We start from the raw sequence: 23,045 nt of genomic DNA on the forward strand, positions 1-23,045 counted from the left end.
GAGGGTGTTGTTAGTGGGTTGTAGATTGTTGTAATAAGCCATTAATACAGTGTCTCTCCTCCACCCACTCAGCAAAGTGCACAAGAAAAGCAAAAGTAGCTTGTGACTGTAGGGATCCAGTTTTAAGCGGGCCCTTCAAGCAGCCATGGCTGAGAGAGTCTGAGCTGCTTGAATGGGACAATGTCTTAGGGCCTCCATTCAAATGGCATATAGCCTACTGTGACACAGGCCCAAGCCCTGTCATTGTGCAGTGTGGATGCAGTGTGGATACAGTCACAGACCTGAGTCAGAAGGTAGTGCAGGATGGATGTGTTAGCATGGCTGTGAGACTGGGGACCAGCAATTGTAAGCTCAGGTTTACAATGCAGTGTGGACACTCACACATGGGCTTGGAAACATCGAATGCACAGACCTGGATTTACAATGCAGCGTAGACATACCCCAAAGGATCCCATCAACCTAAATTTACAATGTTAAACTAACATGTATTTAGAAGCCCTGTCCCTTGTGTGCAGTCTGTCTGTGTTTTTAATTTTGCTCTGAGTTGTGTGATTTTTGGCTAGTCGTGTTTTGAAGTCACTTGTAAACAACAGTCTGAGCACATGCACATGTAACACAGCCCTGACTGCTCTCACCTTCCCCAGAAAAACTAGAACAGCTGGCTGCCAAGGCAGCCTGAAGGATGAGGCAATATCTTGGCTTGAAACACTTCTCTCTGAGGTTGGGGGAAGAGTAGCTGGTTCGGGAGCTCCCTCTCACCCCACAGAACATGAAGAAAAGAAAATTCCTAGTATGCTTTTGTGATCCTCCAAAGCCATATATGTGGTGTGGGGGTTGTTTTTGAAGTGGAGGAGGGGGCAAAAATGCCATTGGAGGGGATGTTATGTGGACCACTCAAAATGTGGTACTGTGAGGGAGCAAGAAATGCTAGTAAGAGAAATCGTCAGTCTATCGGGGATCCTTAAAAATGCTATTGTGGGTGGCAAAATACTATTGCAGACCCACCTCCATAAATAGTTATTATGGGGGGGCTCCAACAGCTAGTACTGTGGGTCCTCTTCTCCCTCCAAAATGCTATTGTGGGGTAGTGAGGCTCACCCCCAAATAATGTTGCTGACCCGTCCCTCTGCTGTTGTAGAGTGGGGGATGCTATTGCAGGGAGATCCAAATGCTATTCTTGGCTGCTTTAAACAGTGATATAATTCAATAACCACCTATTGCATTTAATCACACATTTGTGTCACACAGATTGCACAGTTAATCTCCTCAGACAATCATCCTGCAGAGGGAATGGGAGATGGTACAACCGCCTTCCAGAGCTCACTTATGTCACCACAGGTGGGGTGTCCAAAACCAGTACAGTGTCCTTCGATTAATTCTTTAGAGCAAAACTCTCACCTCTATAGCTATACCTGGCTTATTCTGGTGTTTCAGGCTACAGCAACATACTACAGAAGCCAAAATAATTTTTTGTTTCATGTTACTCTCATTCTGGCTTTACCCTTGGGTGAGGACAGGCATAATTTCTTAACATCAACAAAGTCCAAATATATATTTCAGCACAGAAAACGAGGAGTAAAGAAAGTGCCTCTATAACATTTCAGCAGAATACCCCTGGCTTCATAATATTTTGTTGCCCTTGGATTCATGACTGAGCTGCAAGAAAGGTATTCTTTACTTAGAAAAAACAACATTTCAGCTTTTCCAAGTTAAGGATGTAGAAACCCCAAATATTTTGCGTACTAGGCCCCAAAATCTTTACTTTTCAGTCTCAAAACAGAGATGACTCCTAAGAATTGTGGGTTTCGGCCTCTTTTTAAGTATAAATGAATGTTGTGCTCATAGCAAAATGACCACAGAATTTTCTAAAAGATGATACACTGGCAGATAACATGTAAGCTTCCCATGCTGCACTGTCAGTAGGCCTCCATGCCATCTTGCAACACTTTGCTATTTCTGCCCTGACCCTCTTTTGAGGACAAATGGACAATACTGCAAAATCAAGTGGTAGTTTAATGATGTTACAAAATCTCAGCCTATGATTATAATAAAACACTGTTTCATTTTATGTGACCCATACCAGATTCAAAACTGGAGTCCAGATTCAGTGAACCTGGAGCAGAGATGTGTTACACGGTCCTGTGCTAGCCTGACCCCTGAAACAGGGATTCAATCAAAGTGATATTGATCTACCACTCTATCTCTGGGTTTTCCACTGTGGGGAGCAGCTTTGAGTTATAGCAGAAACCCCAAAGAATCCCATCAGATAAGGTGAACTAAATCAGTTCTACTACAAGCTGCCTTGGGCACATTCCTGCTTTGGTCAGCACTGCTAACTTTTTGGGTGCTAGCCTTCTATGGTCCCTCTGGTAGAGGGGAGTTTGTGGCCAATTCCACCAGCTCAATATCCTCCCCTGGAGGACTTTCCACCTTAGGGAACCCCCTATCTATCTTTCTGTCCATCTGTCTTAAGAGTTTTGCATCACAGAAGTAACTAGGCAATTTAAATTCATATAAAGTGGGTATCTACTGGACTTCACTGGGATGTTCTGATCTTCTCTTCTCCTTGGTTAAAGGAGGCCGTGCTTGGGAACATTTTATTTTAAATCATCATCATTAGGCCAGTTATGGTGAAAATACTTTGTCAAAGATAGGGGCTTTGCAGTCTGCCCTGAAAGTGGTCAGACTCTAAATTTGTCTGATTTCCTTTGGAAGCTCATTCCACAGCCGAACCTCAGCCACCAATCCTCCACTCAGTCACTTTGACTGATCTTTGTGATCTCCAATGTTCCTGTCACAGACCTTCATGAGTCCCTTCTAGCACTCACTAGGACTGCTGTGAGGGGAATCCAAGTCTCTGTGTTCCTGATTCCCCTGGATGTTTGAAGCTTCCCTGGGTCCCAGTAGCTGTTTCCTCCCTGGGCCCCTCTGGATCATTTCCTGGGCACTGACTCTTAGTTTATTGCCCCTTCCTGGAAATGGAGCTCCTCAGCCCACCTCCCTTAGGCCCCCAGGACCAGAACTGACCCCCAAGATACTAGAGTTTTTTAAACACCCTCTGTCCTAGAACTCTACCCCAAAGATGTGAAGCTTCTGGTTTACAGTTTAACTCTGACAGGGGCAGCAGCAGTTGTGAATCAGTTAACACACACTCACACACTCTGCATGGAGTTTGATGCATTTATGCTCTTTTACTTAATCACATAAAGCACAGGAGAGCACAGATCACATAAAGCACCAAACACTGTTAATCAGTCCTGGGTCTTCTTTGGGCTGGGGTCAGAGTCCTTTGGGGTTGTCCAGACTCCTTCTGCTTCAGTACATGGCTTGTGGACTGTCACATGCTGGGTTGCTTCTCCCTCATGGACTGCAGGAAAATGGCCTCTGAGCAGAACAGTTTCTACTCTTTCAAACCTCCAGGCCTAGTGTGTTAGGTGGCACCTTTGCCACTTTCCCCACATGCACAAAGCCCTGCCAGGTGACTTCATTCCAAGGCAAGCTCCACCCTGCTAAACCAGTTCTTTTGGGCAGGTGCCAGTCTTTTGTCTAGAGCAAATAGATTTCCAACAATTGGGTACTTAAAGTCAGCTATCCTCTATTGTCAGTCCTAGATCTCGGTGTGTTGGGACTTCAGTCCAACATGGAGGTAAACAGGTAACAGAGAAGGCAAAAAGGTTCCCATTCAAAATGGAGTTCCCAGCCTGACACAGATAGTTAGAGTTCATAATCGCACACAGAGACTCTATAGACAGATTTCCAAATTGTCACATTCCCAAAGGAATTCAGCATTTCAGGTGGGTCATGGATGCAGACATAATCATGGATGTAGCTAGGTCTGACATACTGATGTCTTTTGTAAGTTCCTTGTTAGTGTACTTAGTGTTAGCGCTTCTGGTCATCAGTATACATGGACTGGGAGTTAGTGACAGGATTGAAGTATAGAGTGATATGTCTCATTCAGGAGTTGGGAAGCCACATTCTGCTCAAAATGGAGCCTCTGTATGGCATCCAAATACAGTCCCAGATATAGTGAATTAAAGCAACAGTCTGGAGGCAATGAATACACACTCCAAAGAGAGACTGCTGAACTTGAATTAATATGCAAATTAGATACAATTAACTTAGGTTTGAACAGAGACTGGGAATGGTTGGGTCATTACACTAATTGAATCCTCACACCTTCTATGGGTCATCTCGATTATCATTTCAAAGGTTTTTTTTCTCTCTCCTGCTGATGATCGCTCATCTTAATTGATTGGCCTCTTACAATTGGTATGGCTACTCCCACCTTTTCATGTTCTCTGTATGTATAAATATCTTCTTTCTGTGTGTTCCATCCTATGCATCCGATGAAGTGGGCTCGTAGCCCACGGAAGCTTATGCTCAAATAAATTTGTTAGTCTCTAAGGTGCCACAAGTACTCCTGTTCTTTTTGCGGATACAGACTAACACGGCTGCTACTCTGAAACCAATGAATACACAGATCACTTTGACCAGCTCCTCATCCAGGATTAATGCACTTCCAAGCAAGAAGCAGGTGATAGAAGGCTTTCTTTATGTCACTGATGCTATGTTAAGTATCAGAGGGGTAGCCCTGTTAGTCTGAATCTGTAAAAAGCAACAGAGGGTCCTGTGGCACCTTTAAGACTAACAGAAGTATTGGGAGCAACGTTGTGACTGTGTTCTTAGCTCTTTAGAGCAGGGGTTCTCAAACTGGGGGTTGGCACCCTTCAGGGTGTCACAAGGTTATTACATGGGGGTGGGGGTTTGCAAGCTGTCAGCCTCCACTCCAAACCCCGCTTTGCCTCCCGCATTTATAATGGTGTTAAATATATTTAAAAAGTGTTTTTTAATTTTTAGGGGGGGGGTCGCACCCAGAGGCTTGCTATGTGAGAGGGTCACCAGTACAAAAGTTTGAAAACCACTGCTTTAGAGGATAAAAATCTTTTAGCACATGGTGCTACCTTACTTCCCACTTCATATGTATTACAAATATACATTTTTAATTCTGTTATATTTCTGTTGGGGAAGACAATAATGTGTTTAGTTTTGTTTTTAAATCTAGAAGATACATACAGTAAAAAACAAAACAAAATACAGTAGTATAGAGAGTCCAGCTGCCACATAGCAAGTTGATCTCTCTAAATCCCTCTGGCCTGAACAAAATTTCAGTTTAGACAATTTTATGAGATTTCTCTGAGAAAACCCCACCTTCAAATCCCACTTGAAGTATTATGTTTACATGTGTCAAACACTCGTTAAACAATAAACAAAAACATGTGCACAGATTCTAAGAAACTGAAGACATATGGTCTGCAGAATATGAACAAATGTGATTATTCAATCCCTCAGTGATGTCTGTTCAGAATGACACCTCCAGCTGTAGATTTTGGCTACATAAGCTATTTGACCATCAAAATCTGAATGGAACAACTCATTTTATGTACCAAAATTGTGTTTCTCCTGCAACAATATTTTTTTTAAAATAATGTAGTTTTTTTCTTGTTGTATAAGAAACTGACAGTATTACTGGATTTCACAGTTAGAATTATTGTTTATTTTTTCCATAGCAAACTAGGAAGATATTATACATACTATCTTTCTATCTATTTATTTTAGTATGTAATAGAGAGATATACTCATTATGGTGGCCCTTCCTCCTAAAGACTAATGTGAGAAAGGGTCCCCTCTATACAAAAGGCTTTTGTGGGACTGGTGCTACGGCAAGGTTTTGTGGGTATCAGATATATACCTGCCTTACTGCACAGGATGCAGAATGTAGCTATGTAGTCAAGAGATGCAGGCATGAATCTGGCACAAGCAGCTCATGGCCTTCAGAGTTGAAGCACAGCATCTTCAGGCCAGAGTTGCTGAAGTGCAGGAGCAGAGAGAAAGGTTGAATTATGTATAGAGCCAGTATATAAGGACTTGATAGAGCAGGCTCACCTCAGAATTGGTTGCCCTAATCCTCCAATCGAGGAAGCTAGTTTTGTGTTTGGAGGGGGCCAAAGTGTAACAGAGGGACACACTTCCTTATTTGGGACCAGCATTTCAACAGAGGTGGACAAGGTCAAACATCAAGGAGGTCACTCCAGGAGATGGGGTTACAATTAGGACAGGCTGCTGTGACTTTTGGAGATATTGAAAATGGGGTATGTGATGACTATGACAGCTGTTCAGTGACTTACAGAGCAGGTTTGAAGGTAGCAGATCTTGCAAGACATCTAAAAATCTGTTAGTGAGTGCCTGGGGTTGTAGCATATATTGGTACAAATGATGTAGAGAGGTGTCGGGGAAAGGTCCTGGAAGGAAAATGTATATTAAAACAGCTTAGCTTCAGGGCCTCTAGGGTAGCTTTTTCTGAAATGGGAGAAATTTCAGGGTGTCAGTGTGCACATTGGTATGGTACATTTATTAGGCACTGGGGAATGTTTGGGAAAAGGCAGAGTGTTCTGAAGGGACAGTCTGCACCTTATCCAAGGTGGAATCAGACTGCTGGCACAAAAAAATTAACAAGGTTTCGAGAGGAGCTGAGGGAAAGCTGACAAGTGCTGAAGAGCATGCAAGTCAGACAAAGACATGTGCTAGGGACGTCAGTAATATTAAAGCAACTCTCTATCCAGTAAAAGCTGAGACACAAATTACAACTGAAATGGAAGTCTAGACTGAGTTCACGGAGTTAAATTCTGGAAAAATAACTTCTTCAAACAAAGAAGTTCAATAAAGGTAGGCACATGGTAAATAATAATAATAAACCCCCTGTAAGTTCCTATATACCAGTGAGAGAAACTACAAAGTAAAAAAATAGGTGAACTGCAGTGCCTAGCAAAGGAAGAAGACCTTTACTGAATCATAGTTCAGCATTACTGAAACATGGTGGAATGACAAAAATCAGTGGGATATTGTAGTAATTGCTTATTATATGTGACACAGGTAGGGACACCCTATAGTTAAGGTAGCTGGACACTTTCCACTGTAGGACTTTCTTTTCAATTGAGTATAACTTTGCCAAACTTTTACAATTTAGGCTGAAATTTTCCATGCCAGATGTCTGCCTCGGGCTGTATTTGTTTTAAACATTTTATCTAAAATGGTTCAGCCATTACTGAGAATGAGGCTAGGGAAAATAACATATTTTAAAAATTAAAATATTAAAAACTTCTTTCAGCTGTTTTGTTGAGAAGCAGTAGTGTATCTATGCTTTGGAGCAGACGCTTGAAATTTGGCTGGGGCAGCTACCCCGGTGTCAGGGATGTTCCCAGAAAAAAACTATCCAAATTTGGCCAAGTTATGAGCCTCTTAAAATCTCAGTTCACACATGCTTAGTAGAGACTCATTAGAGTTTGGCAGCTAATTTTCCCCAAAGACTCCATCTGCACTGAGCATTCTCCATCTTCTCACAGCACCTATCTGTGACTGGACTGCATGTGCACCAGAGGGTCAGAACAGAGGGTCTGAACAGGCTCCATCTCTGCGCTGCATAAGCGGAGCAGGACTTTCCCTGCAAACGTTCCTCCCAGCAGCTGGGGCTACTGTGGTGCTAGGCACTACAATTGAGAGTAGGGTGCTCTCTCAGTGCTCAGTGTACGAGATCTAGAGGAACAAGGTAGGATAAAGGAAAACAAGCACAGATCCTGTAAAGAATCATGCCTGTCTAATCTGCTAGAATTCTTTGAACATGTCATCAAGGTCATGGATAAAGGACAACTGATTGATACAATTTATTTTGACTTTCAAAATGTCCTTGACAAAGTCCCTCACAAGAGGCTATTAAGGAAACAAAGTAGTCGTGAGGTGAGAATTAGAATGCCATCATGGATTAGAAAAGTGAGAGGCACCGAACAAAGAGTAGAAAAAATGGTCAAATATCAACATGGCAAAAAGTAACAGTGGGATGCCCCCAGGTTCCATACTAGGACAAGCAATGCTTAACATATTTATCAATGACTTGAGAATGAGGTGAACAATGAGGTGCAGAATCATGCAGATGACATAAATGTATGTAGTTTATTCAAGGCTGGAGAAGACTTAAAGGAATTTCAGACAGACTTAACTATGAAAGCATGATGGTAGGGAAAATTCAGTGATCATAGAATCATAGACGTGTAGGACTCGAGAGGTCCTCTTCTAGTTCAGTCCCCTGCACTCAAGGCAGGAATATGTAATAACTAGACCTTTCCTGACAGGTGTTTGTCTAACCTGTTCTTAAAACTTCCAAAGATGGAGATTCCACAACCTCCCTAGGCAATCTGTTTCAGTGCTTAAGTACCCTGACAGTTAGGAAGTTTTGCCAAATGTCCAACCTAAACCTCTCTTGCTGCAATCTAAGCCCATTGCTTCTTGTCTTATCCTCAGAGGTTAACAAGAACAATTTTTGCCCTCTTCTTTGTAACAACCTTTTATGTACTTGAAAACTGTCATGTCCCCCTTCAGTCTTCTCTTCTCCAGACTAAACAAACACAGTTTTTTCAATCTCTTCTCATAGGTCATGTTTTCTAGACCTTTAATTATTTTGTTGCTCTCCTCTGGACTTTTGCCAATTTGTCCACATCTTTCCAGAAATGTGGCACCCACAACTGGACACAATACTCCAGCTGAGGCCTTATCAGCATGGAGTAGAGCGGAAGAAATACTTCTTGTGTCTTATTTACAACACTCCTGCAAATACATCCCAGAATGATATTTGCTTTTTTTTTTTGCCATAATGTTACACTGTTCGTTCATATTTAGCTTGTGATCTACTATAACCCTCTGATACCTTTCCGCAGTACTCCTTCCTAAGCAGTCATATCCCATTTTGTATGTGTGCAACTGATTGTTCCTTCCTAAGTGGAGTACTTTTCATTTGTTCTTGAATTTCATCCTATTTACTTCAGACCGTTTCTCCAGTTTCTCCAGATCATTTTGAATTTTAATCCTATCCTCCAATGCACTTGCAACTCCTCCCAGCTTGGTATCATCCTCAAACTTTATAAGTGTCCTCTCTATGCCATTATCTAAATCATTGATGAAGATATTGAACGGAATTGGACCCAGGACCAATCCTTGTGGGATCCCACTCAATATGCCCTTCCATCTTGACTGTGAACCACAGATAACTTCTCTCTGGGAACATTTGTCCAACCAGTTATGCACCCACCTAACAGTAGCTCTCTCTATGTTGTATTTTCCTAGTTTGTTTGTGAGAAACCAAGTGATGAGAAATGCAACGTAGTGCACGCTGGAACTAGAAATCTGAACTACTTGTTTACTTTGCTGTGTTTTGAATTAACTGTAACCACTTAGGAAAAAGAGTTGATTATCATTGTGAACAACTCAATGTAGAAGTCAAAACAGCAAACAATGATAAATACTAAGGAATGAAACAGAAAACAAACCACCTGCAATACTGTGCTTATTTCTGGCCACTGTAGCTCACAAATGATATAGCAGGTACAGAGACAAGCAACAGAAATTATTAGAGGCATGGGAAGATGTTTACATGAAGAGACACTGAAAAGACTGGGACTGTTAAACTTAGAGAGGAAGGAAATAAAAGATAGAACATAAAAGAAATATAGAAAATAATAAATGCTAGAGAGAAGGGAAAACAGGCATTCCTTTTTATCCTGTCTCATCCTGTAGAATATAAGGGCATTCTATGAAATTGAAAGGCAACAAATATAAAACAGATCCAGGAAAATACTTTTTTATCTTATGTATAATTAACCTATGGAACTCATTACCACATCATCTCAGTGAAACCAAGAGTGTAACTGTATACAATAAAGGATTAGACAGTATATGGCCAGTGAGAAGATCCATTGTTACATTAGATAGGTTATATTTGTTCTTTAGAAGAGTTGATAACATTCATGCTTCAGTGCATAAGCAACCATTAATTGGAAGAGATTAGGTTCCTACAGAGTTTCTCAAACCTTTCGCTGAAGCATCTGGTAGTGGCCATGTTCAGAGACAGGATATCGAACTAGGTGGCTGCTTAGTCTGCTATTGCAAAACCTAAGTTCCCATTAATTATATTCTTGGGGAAATTCTGCACCAAAAATTAAAAATTCTGTACCCGATATTTTAAAATTCTACATATTTTATTTGTCAAAATAACACTATATAATCACACCAGTTTCAATTATTTTGGTAATTTATTTCAAAATACCTGTCAGCAACTATGTCTGTAACAATAGCGACACACATAAAAATTTCCTCTGGAGTAGAGAGTTAAAGAAATGCCTATGACAACCCAGTTCCTACTTTTCTCCCCCTTGCCCCCAGATCCCAGCTGAGGGACCAGACACCCACACCCTCTCCCCCCAGAGCCCAGCTGCAGGGTGCCCCCCCACCCAGACACCTGCACCCCTAATACCCCAGAGCCCAGCCATGGGGTGCTCCCTAGCCCAGAAACTTGCACCTCCTAGCCCCCAGAGCCCAGCCGCCGAGGGCTCCCTAGTCCAGACACTTGCACACCCTACCCCCAGATCCCAGCAAGGGGTGCCTCCCCAGTCCAGCCACCCACATCCCCTCATCCCCCAGATCCCAACTGTGGGCCACTCCCAGCCCAGACATTCACACTCCCTACCCTCCCAGAGCCCAGGTATCCAGAAGGAGAAACAGCCTGATGCTGGGTCCTGGGCTTGTGTGCAATTTCCTGCACACTGTCGCCTTCCTTCAGGACATGCCAGGAACTGCAGCTACCCAGAACCCTTCAGCTCCATCCCTCTCCCCAGAGCAGTGTCTTCTGTTTGTGAGCTGGGCTCTGCCGGGTCCAGTGTCCCCTAGTGCTGGCCAGCAGCACTGCAGCCCATTTCGGGGGGTGGGGGGGAAGGGGAAGGAAATTCTGTGCAGATCATTAATTTCTGCACAAATTCTGCATTGCACAGTGACGCAGAATTCCCCCAGGAGTAGTATTATGGAGGCACACTAATGATTTTGATGTGTCTAGATAGATTCATCATCACACAAAACATATTTCTTATTTTGTAACATGTGTATGACAGGCAATACTTTACATAAACTTTGAATAACAGTAAGGTATTAAAACTTCTGTACAGTTCTGAAAGAAAGTTATGTGATAATGGCTAGGGTTCATTTAAGACTTTTAAACAATTGTGACTGTTTTTTATGGGGCAGAGCTATGGTTATTTGGATGACAATAATTGAGAGTTTTTTGTTTTGTTTTGTTTAATGCTCTGTATGCATTAGCTGAGAATTAAGGTTGTAAATTCTATAGTATTTAATGCTATTTTATTTTTAAGGATATATTTGGTATCTGAAATTGAATTTAGCATCCTTAACTGTAACCTATTGAAGTTTTTTGTTTTGAAAAAGTGTATGTATGCAAATTTAATTATAAGAACATAAAATATATCAATATCTCTCTCTCATATGCATGCATATGAGTGTGTGTGTGTGTGTGTGTGTGTGTATACACATTTTTATTCATATTTACACAAAGGATAAAAATATCCCACTTTCTAGCCTGCTGCCAGCCAAGTCATTTAATTTGAATGCATAGTGTGACAAAGTTCCTCCTCTATCTTGGTGGGTCCTGCGCTTATTGGCGGATTTTCTTGCCTCAGAGATTCACCATGTGGGTTGGGGAACAGCCCAGAGACCTTCCCCTCTGGAAGAACCCACAGTCCAGGTCAATTGGGAGGTTTGGGGGGAACCCAGGCCCACCCTCTACTCCAGGTTCCAGCCCAGGGCCCTGTGGACTGCAGTTGTCTATAGTGCCTCCTGTAACAGCTGCATGACAGCTACAACTCCCTGGGCTACTTCCCCATGGCCTCCTCCAAACACTTTCCTTATTCTCACCACAGGACCTTCCTCCTGGTGTCTGATAACGCTTGTACTCCTCAGTCCTCCAGCAGCACACACTCTCAGCTCCTTGCATCTCTTGCTCCCAGCTCCTCACACTCGCACCATAAACTGAAGTGAGCTCCTTTTAAAACCCAGGTGCCCTGATTAGCCTGCCTTAATTGATTCTAGCAGCTTCTTCTTAATTGGCTCCAGGTCTCCTAATTAGCCTGCCTGCCTTAACTGGTTCTAGCAGGTTCCTGATTACTCTAGTGCAGCCCCTTCTCTGGTCACTCAGGGAATAGAAAACTACTCATCCAATGACCAGTATATTTGCCCTCTACCAGACTCCTGTACCCCACTGGTCTGGGTCTGTCACAATAGATTTAATTTAGGGTTTGTAAACAAAACTGTAAAATAGAAAGACTGAAAAATACACTATTATTTATGTTGAATGTACTCCAGACCCTGTTCTGAGAGAGAAGAAAGATGATTTCCACAAGTACCCACTACAAAGAGTCTTGCTTCCTTGTTTTGGTTTTCCTACAACAAAAAGTCATGCATTTCAATTCTTGAGTCTCAGTGAAAAGCCAGAGTCCAGTCCTGTAAACCTTTTCTTACTTAAATAGTGTTTATTTACTTATAGGACTCAATTGTGTGCGGTGCTCAGCACCTTCACCTCCCATCGGCCGTTGAAGTTGAAGGTGCCCAACACCTTGTAGAATCAAGGCCTTAGCCCTTCCAATAATGATATTCTCCTAGAGGTTTTCATTCAAGACTATGACATGTACAGACGTATGAAGCGAAGACACATTCTCAACCACAAAAGTCTGTACCCCAGTCAGCAGGGGTTCATTAGGCTCAATCTTCCTCACTGCCCTAAAAGCAGCAATTTGAGGGAGAAAGCAGGAATGCTTTTCAATTGCAAGAGCCTCCAACAGTTTTGAGGAAGTGGAAGTCCTTTATCCAAGCTGCTGATCAGGACAAAGTCCACCAAACCACTCAGCAGTAATCGGTTGGCCCCCCAATAGGCACACTATTTTTTCTATTTAACACTGTGCAGGGTGGTCATCAGTTCTGCCTCTCTCCCTAATCCCGGAGCCACACAATAGAGTGAGGGCCAAAGTATCTTCTGCTACCAGCAGTGGGAGATTCAGGAAAGGGGGCAGTAGTGCTTGCTGGAGATGAAGGCACTTCTTTACATAATCTTCCTAGACCTCTCTCCCAGGCAGCACCTCAGTTTCCACCCATAAAATGTGCATTCCAACCTATTACATGAGGTTAACCTACCCTAGAAGGCCATGTAACTTTTAATTAGAATAATAGCTAAAAGATGGACCATGGAAGGGACATTGAATGCAGTATGGTATTATATTCACATCTTAATTTACCAGGAAGGATTTTATAAATCTTTCTTATTTTATTATGGACAAAAATATGTTTAACAATAGCTTACAAAGTTATTTCTGAGGATTCCCCTATCTGGCAAGACATTCATTTCATGGGGCCCAGTGGAGTTTTGCCTGAGTTGCTCAGAGAAAATTTAAGGTTTTAAAGCTATTGAGAACAGAGAAACATGTCTTTTGTAGACTCGGGAAAGTGTTCTTCTCTGATTTCATTCACATTTAGTTCTTATCCTTAGAACTTCTGATTATCGTCTTGAAGGGCCATATGTGCACAGTATGTCTTTCTAACATTCCGTTTTCCTTGGATGTGTTTTTATGGGTATTTGTTCCACTGCTTATTTTAAAGCACAGGATGACTTATGGTTTATGTAATGTATGTGTAACCGATTGGTTACTGTGTGCTACAGATTCGCCCTCTGTGCCTGAAGCCCAGAGGATGTGGGTCTGTTACATTCTGAGCTTGAAAGTCTAGTTCTTTAGCTCAAGCTAAGGAGACACATGGTTTAGCTCTGAAAGTCCCTAGTTCAATCCTCAGAGTGAACCAAGATGGAGACTTTCACATATGTTCTCTGTATAAAACCAAAAACTAACCTATCTGAACTGTTATGGGCCCAGGGAAGAAATTATAGGCCCAGCACGAATGTACTTTAGTAGCGGGACACCGGTATATCTGGTCCATTATCACTGTTTCTAGGTATGGGGAGGTGGAGTAGGCCTCGACAATTTGTGTGCAACATGTTCATTTCCGCAGCTTCTACATTTTCTTGTGGAGATTTACTTCAGAAGTCACTTCCCCAGAACTCAAGAGGAAGTGTATAGACATATTAACTAGTAAATCCATAAGCGCTTCACCTAGAGTTCTACAATTTTAGTGACAATACTAAAAATAAAATAAACTTAACTCCCATGTTCTTGATTATTATTTTTTTAAAAGCAGCATGAAGTGGGCGAAATCAGTGACAGCTGGGGTGCTTTCTAACAAAGTGAGTTGGTAGTTAATAATTCTGGAAGTAGGTCTAGGCAGTGGTTGGGAAGAACAAATGCACCAAAGAGTAGAGCACAGACCTGCCAGGTCTATGTGTTTTCTATGTGGATCCTTCTAGCGGTCTGTGAAGAAATCCCCTCTGATTGGCTTTCCTTTCCCATTCACCTGACCGCTGGGGAAGGAGAGCCAAACAGAGCCACTATATGTGGACCGACAGTCTGATTCCTCAACCTGTGCACAAGGTAGAGCTCTGCCTCCCACCTCCTAGTGAAGCTTTCAGCCCTTTCATCTCAGAGTTGGCTGGGGAGAAGCTGAGCCCTGACAGCTCTTCAGCTCTCCATTGGCACTTTGCCCACTTGCATGCCTTTGACTGCCCCCCAGTTTCCCAATATGCCTCAACCCACTATATACCTCTGTGCCCCTAATCCCACCAACACTGAGCCCCAAGGTCAAGAGCTACCCCTCCTACTTTAGGACTCTTCTGAGAAGGCATCAGGGCCCGCCCTTCCTCTCCTGGCTTCAGCAAGCAGCTGGCCACCCCATCTCCAGTCTTCAAGGGGCTGCCAAGAGGGGATATTGTCCCCCCCTCCCAATCCCAAGGAGAGAGCACCAGGATCATTAGGCGAAGGGATTAAGCCTCTTCCTACCCAAGAGATGCAAGCTGCATGGGCTGACTGAGCCCTGCCTCCCACCCTTCTGGCCCGAGGGGAGTTCCACCCGCTTAAGTGGGGTGGGATTTCCCCATCACATCAGCAGAGAAATCCTTCTCAGTGGGCAGAGTAAACCCAGGTTGGCAGGGCTGCAGCTACCTGATCTCAATGCCTGAAGAGCTTCCCCTCAAGAGGTGGAGGAAAGGTGTCTCTTCCCCCAAGCCTCCCAGTGCTCTCTCTAGGCGCTTGAGGCAGGTCAATGCTGAGCTGTTGGTATGTCAAAACTGAAGTGGTAGGAATTTAGGACACTGCTTAAAACTTTAAGCTCTGGGGGTATTCATTGCATCAATTTCTGCACTGTTACACCAGAAGCTGGTCCAATGGATTCCATAGGTACTAGACGGTATGTCACCTCAAGTGAGTTCTCCCCTGATTTGTCTCCAGTCATATCTTAAAACGTTGGGCTGCATCCTGTAGTCTATAGGATGATTTAGGGTAAGAAATCCTTAGAAATTAGGATTTGGCCTAAATTAGCCTAAGGGTGGAGGAGTATGGGAAGTTGCTAGTGTGAGAAAGTTAGAGCTAAGCTGGAGATAGTAAGATGGGGAAACTGAAGTTAGCAAAATATGATCCAGGGCTATGTTGCCATTATATTTTGGTTATAACTGGTTTGAGCAAGATTTTTAATTGAGTGTTTTTGAGAATTGTGAATGTTTTATTAATATACTATCTATGTTGATAGTATGGGAAGGACACTGATGCAGATGTTCATGGGTGGCGGGTAAACCACGGGCTCGGGGAGGCTAGTCCCTGGCCCGGCCTGCCCCTTCTACCTGAGGCCCTGCCCCTCCTTCCCCTGCTTCCCCCACCGGAGCCCAGAGCCCCCCTCCATCCCCTGTGGCTGCCACCCACCCCTCCCCAGCCCCAACCCCGGGCTGCCTGAGTGCCTCCAGCCCCGGAGTGCCTGGCAGGTGACGCACGGCCCCCAGCCCCCAGGTAAACGGCATGAGGCCCCCATCCCGAGTGGGCGCATGAACCTCAGCTCCCTGAGTGCCGGGCGGGTGGCGCGGCCCCCAGCCCCTGAGCACTAGGTGGGTGGCACGGCCCCCAGCACCCCCAATGCCCCCCGAGCGCCAGGTGCCATGGCCCCAGCACCCCCAGCCGTGGAGTGCCAGGTGGCACGGCCCCAGCGCCAGGGGGCCCCCCAGTGTTGGGTGGTCACAACCACCCCAAGTCCTGGCCGCAGCTGTCCTACTCCAGCCCCAGCCTATGATACACGCTACTCCGGGAATAAAAGCAGCCTGCCTGGGCTCGGGCCAAGGGGGAAGCAGCAAGCAGGAGTGGCCTCGGGGCTGTTTGGGGAGGAATAGCCTCCCCCAGCCTATGATACACGCTGCCCATGCAGATGTTAGTTTAAATAATGGGTAATGTAAAGAGCCAGTAAGGAGGTGGTGGAAACATAATGACGGCAAGGGACAGTTGGATGTTAAGTAGCATATAATGGATTATTACAGGAGAAATTGTACTAACTCGCAAGAAAGCTCCAGTTAACACCAGAAAGGTACCATTAGGTTCCAGGATCACAAGGCTATACTTCACTCTGTTGTCAGTGGACTGATCACCCACTGATACACTATTCATCTTTGAGTGTAAGTATAATTGTAGTACTGTGTAAATGGTAATTGCATGTGTGTTTGCTTATCTAAATAAAATGTGGTTTGATCATTCAAAGTATCACCGAGTGGTCCTCTACGAATTGAATTTACTATAACCAATCTAGATACTTGGACCTGAAAACTAAGCTGGTGTTTATTACACCCTTATCTTTAACAACTTAATATTAATTGGAAATATTTCAGCATAAAGGTTACAATAGGTTACAATCCTCAGCAGGTATAAATCCACATAGTCCAGTTATTTCATTGGAGCTATAACAATTTATACCAGTTGTGCTTCTGCAATATGAGTCCCTCACACGCTCGCATAACCAGCTTCAGAATCAGGCTCCAAGAACAAAAAATAACTTTTGAAAGGAGATCCCTGGAAGATAAGGTAAAATGTTTGATGCTGGCAACATCTTTACAAAAGGATTTCTGTGAGCTAAGCTGATTGGAAAGAAAAGCACTTAAAATCACGATCACATCAGTACATAAAACGTGGCACTCCTAAAATAAAATTGAAACAGGTCAGAAGTTTTCAAATTAATACTTTCAATCGCTGTCTGCTGGAAGAGATTTTGTTGAATCACTCATCATTTTAATGGCCTTAATTCATCCCATTTAAGAACCGAATATTACATAAATGATTATCAACGTTTTCTTGTGCAGCTTATCTTATTTTAAACAACTTAAGAACCATTACAAGATGTATACTTCACACATGTAAAAATGTGCAAAGACCACAGAACATTTAGATTAATGCTAATGAGATAATCCACCTGCCTATTTCACTGCACAACAGCTGCACATATTTAAAAGGGTTCAATTAAACTTTATTCAGCACATAGATAATTGATCCAATGTGGGGAATGATGTCACCAGTAGTTTTAAAAAAATTACCATTTAAAATAAAAATGCTCCAATAGAACAACTTGAAATAGAAACCTGACATACAAATCATCCTGCAAACTTTGTTTTATTGAGCAAGGAAAAGAGGGAAAATAAAATAAAATCATAGCAGAGACAATATGCAGGTGCCAATTATTTCATTTCCCTTCTAAAAGGAGCAACACATAGTCTAAATTGGAAATCTATGTTGCTATCCTTACATATGGAAAGTTCAGATATGTGTTTAATACCTTACTGACTTTATTTTTATCTTTTCCACAGATTTTACAACTTCCATTTTCTTAAAAGGATTTGTATCCATAGCAATATACTTCCATCTTATTCTTATTTAATTATTTACTGTATATAGCACTGAAAGTGTGGGAGGCACTTTTCAAATAAATAGGAAGTATGTGATTGGAAGAGTTTCCCCCATGCCTCTTGCTCCTGCTGTTACATCTGAGGCCCACTACTGATTTCAATGGGAGTTTGGGGTATGCTAGAAACACATGTTCAAGCCTCTGATCCAAAGCACTGAGAATGAAAGCACAGTCTCATGTCAAGTTTGTACCACACAAATCCTCTGGGAGTAGCCAACAACAAACATTATTCGGTTCTCAATACCATTACAATGTCAATTCTGAAACTGCTTGTGTCAGTCACTAATCTACTTTGTCCAGTTCATGTCAAGATGATACACACATTAATAAAGAGAAAGGGAAAGCATAACAAACAATATACAAACTAACAATAATAACCTTCTATCTAGGTACAATCTAGTTCCCATCCCCGTAGTATCTCAGTAGCTACCCATACTTTGCATTGAAATAGCACCTTTTATCAATGATTCTCAAAGTGATTTACAATGGCGTAGAGGTGTTCCAATAAAAGTTTTACAGACAGAGAAACTGAGACAAAGAGAGGTTAAGATCTGAATGTGTGGAAGTGTGCACTCATCAGGAGTGCCTTAATTTTTGGGTGGCCTACTTGTGATATCTCATGTCTGCTTTTTTAGAGGGTCTGAGTGTCTATAGCTCCCACTGAAGTCCATTCTAGTTATAATTGTTCAGCACTTCTGAAAAATAGGCAATAGGTGACCCCAGATGCCCAACAAAAAACTGAGTTCCTCCCCCCCAAATTAGTGGACATTTTAGACATATTTGCCTATGTCTTAACCAAGATCATACAATGAGCCAAGGTTGGGAACAGAACTCTGTTGACCCAATTTCTGAACCAGTCTCCTAGTCCAATCACTAGGCCATACTGCTACTTACTTGGTAAAATACTTTCAAATGTGTATCAGTTTTACTTTTAGAATTACTATACTTACTATGGGCCGAATTCTCCTATCCTTCCTCATGCTAAAGTCAGGCATTTCCCTGCTACATGTGGACTAGTAGGTCTATTGGATCAATTTCAGATACAGTGAAGTATTAGTACATTATCTCCTTAAACAGTAGGAAAACGGACCAAATGCTGTGCTCACTTGCACCCATACACCATCCATGGCAAGATATGTCATGGATAATTTGTGGTAAAATTTGTCCCATAGACTTTAATTAACCTGCACTAAAATTAGTTGTCTCACCTACGATTTCAAATAGTGCTTGTTGCTGCATATAACTTAACTGTAATTAAAGTTACTTTAGGTACATTTCAGATAGATGGACAGATAAATAGATAGTGAAGATAGATATACACACATATTAATATACACATACATAGTACAGTTCATTATTCTTGACTGCGAGGGCTTATGACTATTGACATTGTCTCATTACTCATCACTGCTTACTGTGAGTGCTAATAGTATATTTCCATGGAGTTTGTGTGTGCTGCAATGTAAATTCTGACATTGCTAGTGTCAGTCACTAATCTACCTCATTCAGTTCATGTCAAGATGATACATCACAATGCTCAACAACTGTCATCCCTGCTTTAAATAGATCTACATTTTTCTCAACTTTACAATTAAATATATATATACATATCTTTTTGGTTCAGCATCAAGTTCCTATCCTACAATATGACCAAGGCATTCTACTAATATTCCAAAGCAATTACAGATTGGTAAAAAATGTTTCTTTAGAAAATTAAGCAGATTAAAATACCAGACACACTTGAATATTGTTTTCAATAAGCATAAGAAGCCAATATGCTTTTTTTTCAAATCTAAGAACCTGCTTTGTGTCACTGAACTTTCACTTGCCAATATTACTTTATTTCATTTTGAAAATGATTTTAGGTTACCAGTTTAAAAAACACAAAACTACAGCAAGTTAAATATGATATTATTAAAATGAACCATTTGCAGTATAGAGGGTGAGTAAAGATTTAGAGGAAAAAGCTGAGACATTATTGTTTTATCCCTTCCCTTTACTCTGTTTATTTTTCTACATCTCCTTTACTGAACATTCTTTCACATTCATTCCTAGCAAGGCCCACCCCTTCTTTGTGTTTAATTCCCCAGCTCCAGTCCGACCATATTTCTTCTGATTCTGTATTCCAGTCTCCTCCTCCTGGGTTTTCTGTTCATCTGAATCTTCTTTGCCTTAATCTACACTTGTTTCTTTTTTCTCACTCAGGCCTTTCCTACTATAGTAAATGGTGCCATTTTGGCAATCGATTGTCTGCAATTGATGTAACTGCAAATGTAGACAAGGGTAAACCTTGATCAGCAGTGGTTCAGCAAACTATGAATAACCCCTGCTTTGACCCAACAGGTCCTGGTCCTGCTGCCAGTGACTCTCAGAGTCCACAAGTGTAGTGTTTCAGTGATGATTGAGGCAGGTTTTGTGAAAATTGATTTATTTAATTAACAAGAAATAACTTATAAAGTAGCAATAGTATTTGTGTTACTGTAATCTAGCTTGGCTGCATTCTCTATCTGGGCAACTGGTTCCTGTTTAAGTCTCAACGATGGAGCTGGTCAGAAATTTTTTTATCAAAAAGTTTATTTGATGAAAAATGCCATTATCATCTAAATCAACATTTAGATAATGTTGTTCAGAAAAAAATGAAATGAAGCATTATGATAATACTGAAATGTCCCATTTGGACATTTTCTGAATGGAACATTTTGATTTTATTTCAAAATGACTTTTTGAAATGAAATTGGTTTCACACACACACAGACACACACACACAGAGTTAAAAAGTTGAAATTGGAGCTGAATGTTTCTATTTTATAGAATGAGAAACATTTTTATCAACTCAAAAAATGTTTGGTTTTGTTCCATTTTGAAATGGAAAAAAATTAAAAATTGCAAAATTTCTTACAAAATGGAAAATCCAGTTTCCACGCATCTCTAGTGAGAGTTAGGAAGCATAGTATCCTGCAGGATGTGTGGCAAGCTTAAACTTCCTGATAAAGTTTACCTATTTATAGCACAGCAGGGGTATATAGTATCCCACAGACCCGATCAGATGATTGCTACAGAAGCTGCTGGGTTTACCAAGCTACTCAGTACTTAAAATTATTAGCAATCATGGTCCTATAACCTTTGATGAGCTCTTCAACTGCTGACAACAAGGTCATGGCTGTTTCCCAGTTCCTGCTGCCCTGTGGATTCATTTGCTTTCAACTAGCTCTCACCCTACATGTTGTAGCCCACATACGGTGACCACCTTTTCAAAAAGCAAAAGCAGGACACATGCAGGAGCCTTGCCCTGCTCCGTGGTCCCACCCTTGCCCCTCCTCTTCCCCTGAGGCCATGCCTCCTGGCCAGGCTGGAAGTCGGAGCCAGGCCATGGTAAGAGCCACCCAGGGAACCCAGGCCACTGAGGGGAGCCCCTGACCCTCCACCCTTCAAAATAGGGAAATCATAAATATTTGAAGATTTGGTCCTGCAGATGAACAATCTGTAAGTATCCACTAATTTTTAACAACATACCAGGCTGCATTGATTTAGACACCAACAAACTTAAGTACATGTAACTCTGGAGATGCACACGCTGAAATAAATACAGCTGCATTTATTTCAATAATTTCAGTGATTATGTGCATTTTTCTCCAGTCTGTGAACTTACACATGTATGAGAATTTCAGATAAACACGTTCAGAGGCTCTAATTCTGGGCCCAGTTAGGCACATGCAACATGTAATTTGAATGTTCCTCCTTGTTTGAATATGCATTCTATATAACGGAGTGTTCACTGAAATAAATATAGGTGGGCCTGATTCTGTTCTCACACCCGTTTATACCTGTGGAACTCCACTGACTCTTTACTGCCCAGAAACTTGTGAAGTTGTTTTTCCTGGTGCAAAGTGAGTGTAAAATGCTAATATTCTGATCTGATGGTGTTTTATACACACTTTGCACAGGTAGAAATGACTGTACAAGAGGGCGTAGTGAATCAAGCTAATTGATTTAAGGAGTAATCGCTGATTTACACTGGCACAATCAGGCTCTTAGGGCCTCCTGTAATTCTGCCCTCAAAAACATTGGTGTAAATCAAGTGTAACTTTGTTTATTTCTGTGGAGTTATTTAAATCAGTGGAATTACTCTGGATTTATTCTGGTGTACCTGAGATCAGAATCTAGTTACGAGCTAATGTAACATTATGGATGAGCATTTAAATGCAAAAAAATCAGGACATTCAAATATATATTTTTCACAGCAAACAGATCTCAGCCATATAGCAGAGGTATACACTCTATGAATGATTAAAACTTAGCAGTAATAGAATACTATATATGCATATGGAGGTCAAGTTTCAATTCCTGTGGGAACCATAACTTGAATTTCTTGACTTGTGTGTTTAAATCTTCAAACATAGCATTAATTTTCATATTGAACATATTGCAGCTTTGACTATGAAATGCATCATTCTGCATTACTTTGCTCACCTCACAATAAAAATGGTTTTTGAGGTAACCAGGCTTAATTTGATATTTTTTGCATAGCTTTGATTAATTGGGTTACTTAAATAAGGGTTACACACACAAATTCTGATTCCTAGAAATCTGGTCTGCTTTGAGCTAAGATATGATCATCACAACTTGTTCCTTTGGTGAATGAACAGCCCTAATAACAGTGTTAAGCATTCAAAGGAAGGTTTCAAAAGCAAATGTGTTAGATTGCATAGCTAAGACATACATATATCCTTTATTTAGGATGACAAAAACTTAAACATATCTTTCAGTACTGTCTCTGACATATATACACAGTATATCACTGCTCTGGACACCACGTTATTTAAAGCTATTATTTAGTGCCATAATAAGTAGTAATTTAAATACAAGGTAAAATCATCACATTGTCTTGTTTACTACTGATGTTAATGTTAAGCTGATGTGTAATGCTCCAAAAAGGCAGCCTATGATTTGTTATTATTAAACTGTCAGCTCTGTCATGTGTTAGGCATAGATTCATACTATACTTCTCCCAGCATATCACTTTATTTTCCATCAGTCAAAAATGAAGTGTTTTAATTGTGTCTCTGCTATTTTTCTATTAACTGTTTCATGCATTTTTCCCTGGCCTTTTAATTGCAGTTTAATAGTGGTCATTAACACATTAAGGGGTGTTAGAAGAACATTTGAAGTCCTCTTGACTTCTACCAAAGTTGACACTTCAATGCTAGAGTAATTTCAGCTATTCATTTATTTAATAGTGACCTATGCAAATGTGGAACCATGTCATTTTACAAATTGACTGTAATAAT

This window comes from Terrapene carolina, unplaced genomic scaffold (assembly GCF_002925995.2).
Source record: "Terrapene carolina triunguis isolate 2854851 unplaced genomic scaffold, T_m_triunguis-2.0 Scaffold68, whole genome shotgun sequence".
Taxonomy (NCBI): domain Eukaryota; kingdom Metazoa; phylum Chordata; order Testudines; family Emydidae; genus Terrapene; species Terrapene triunguis.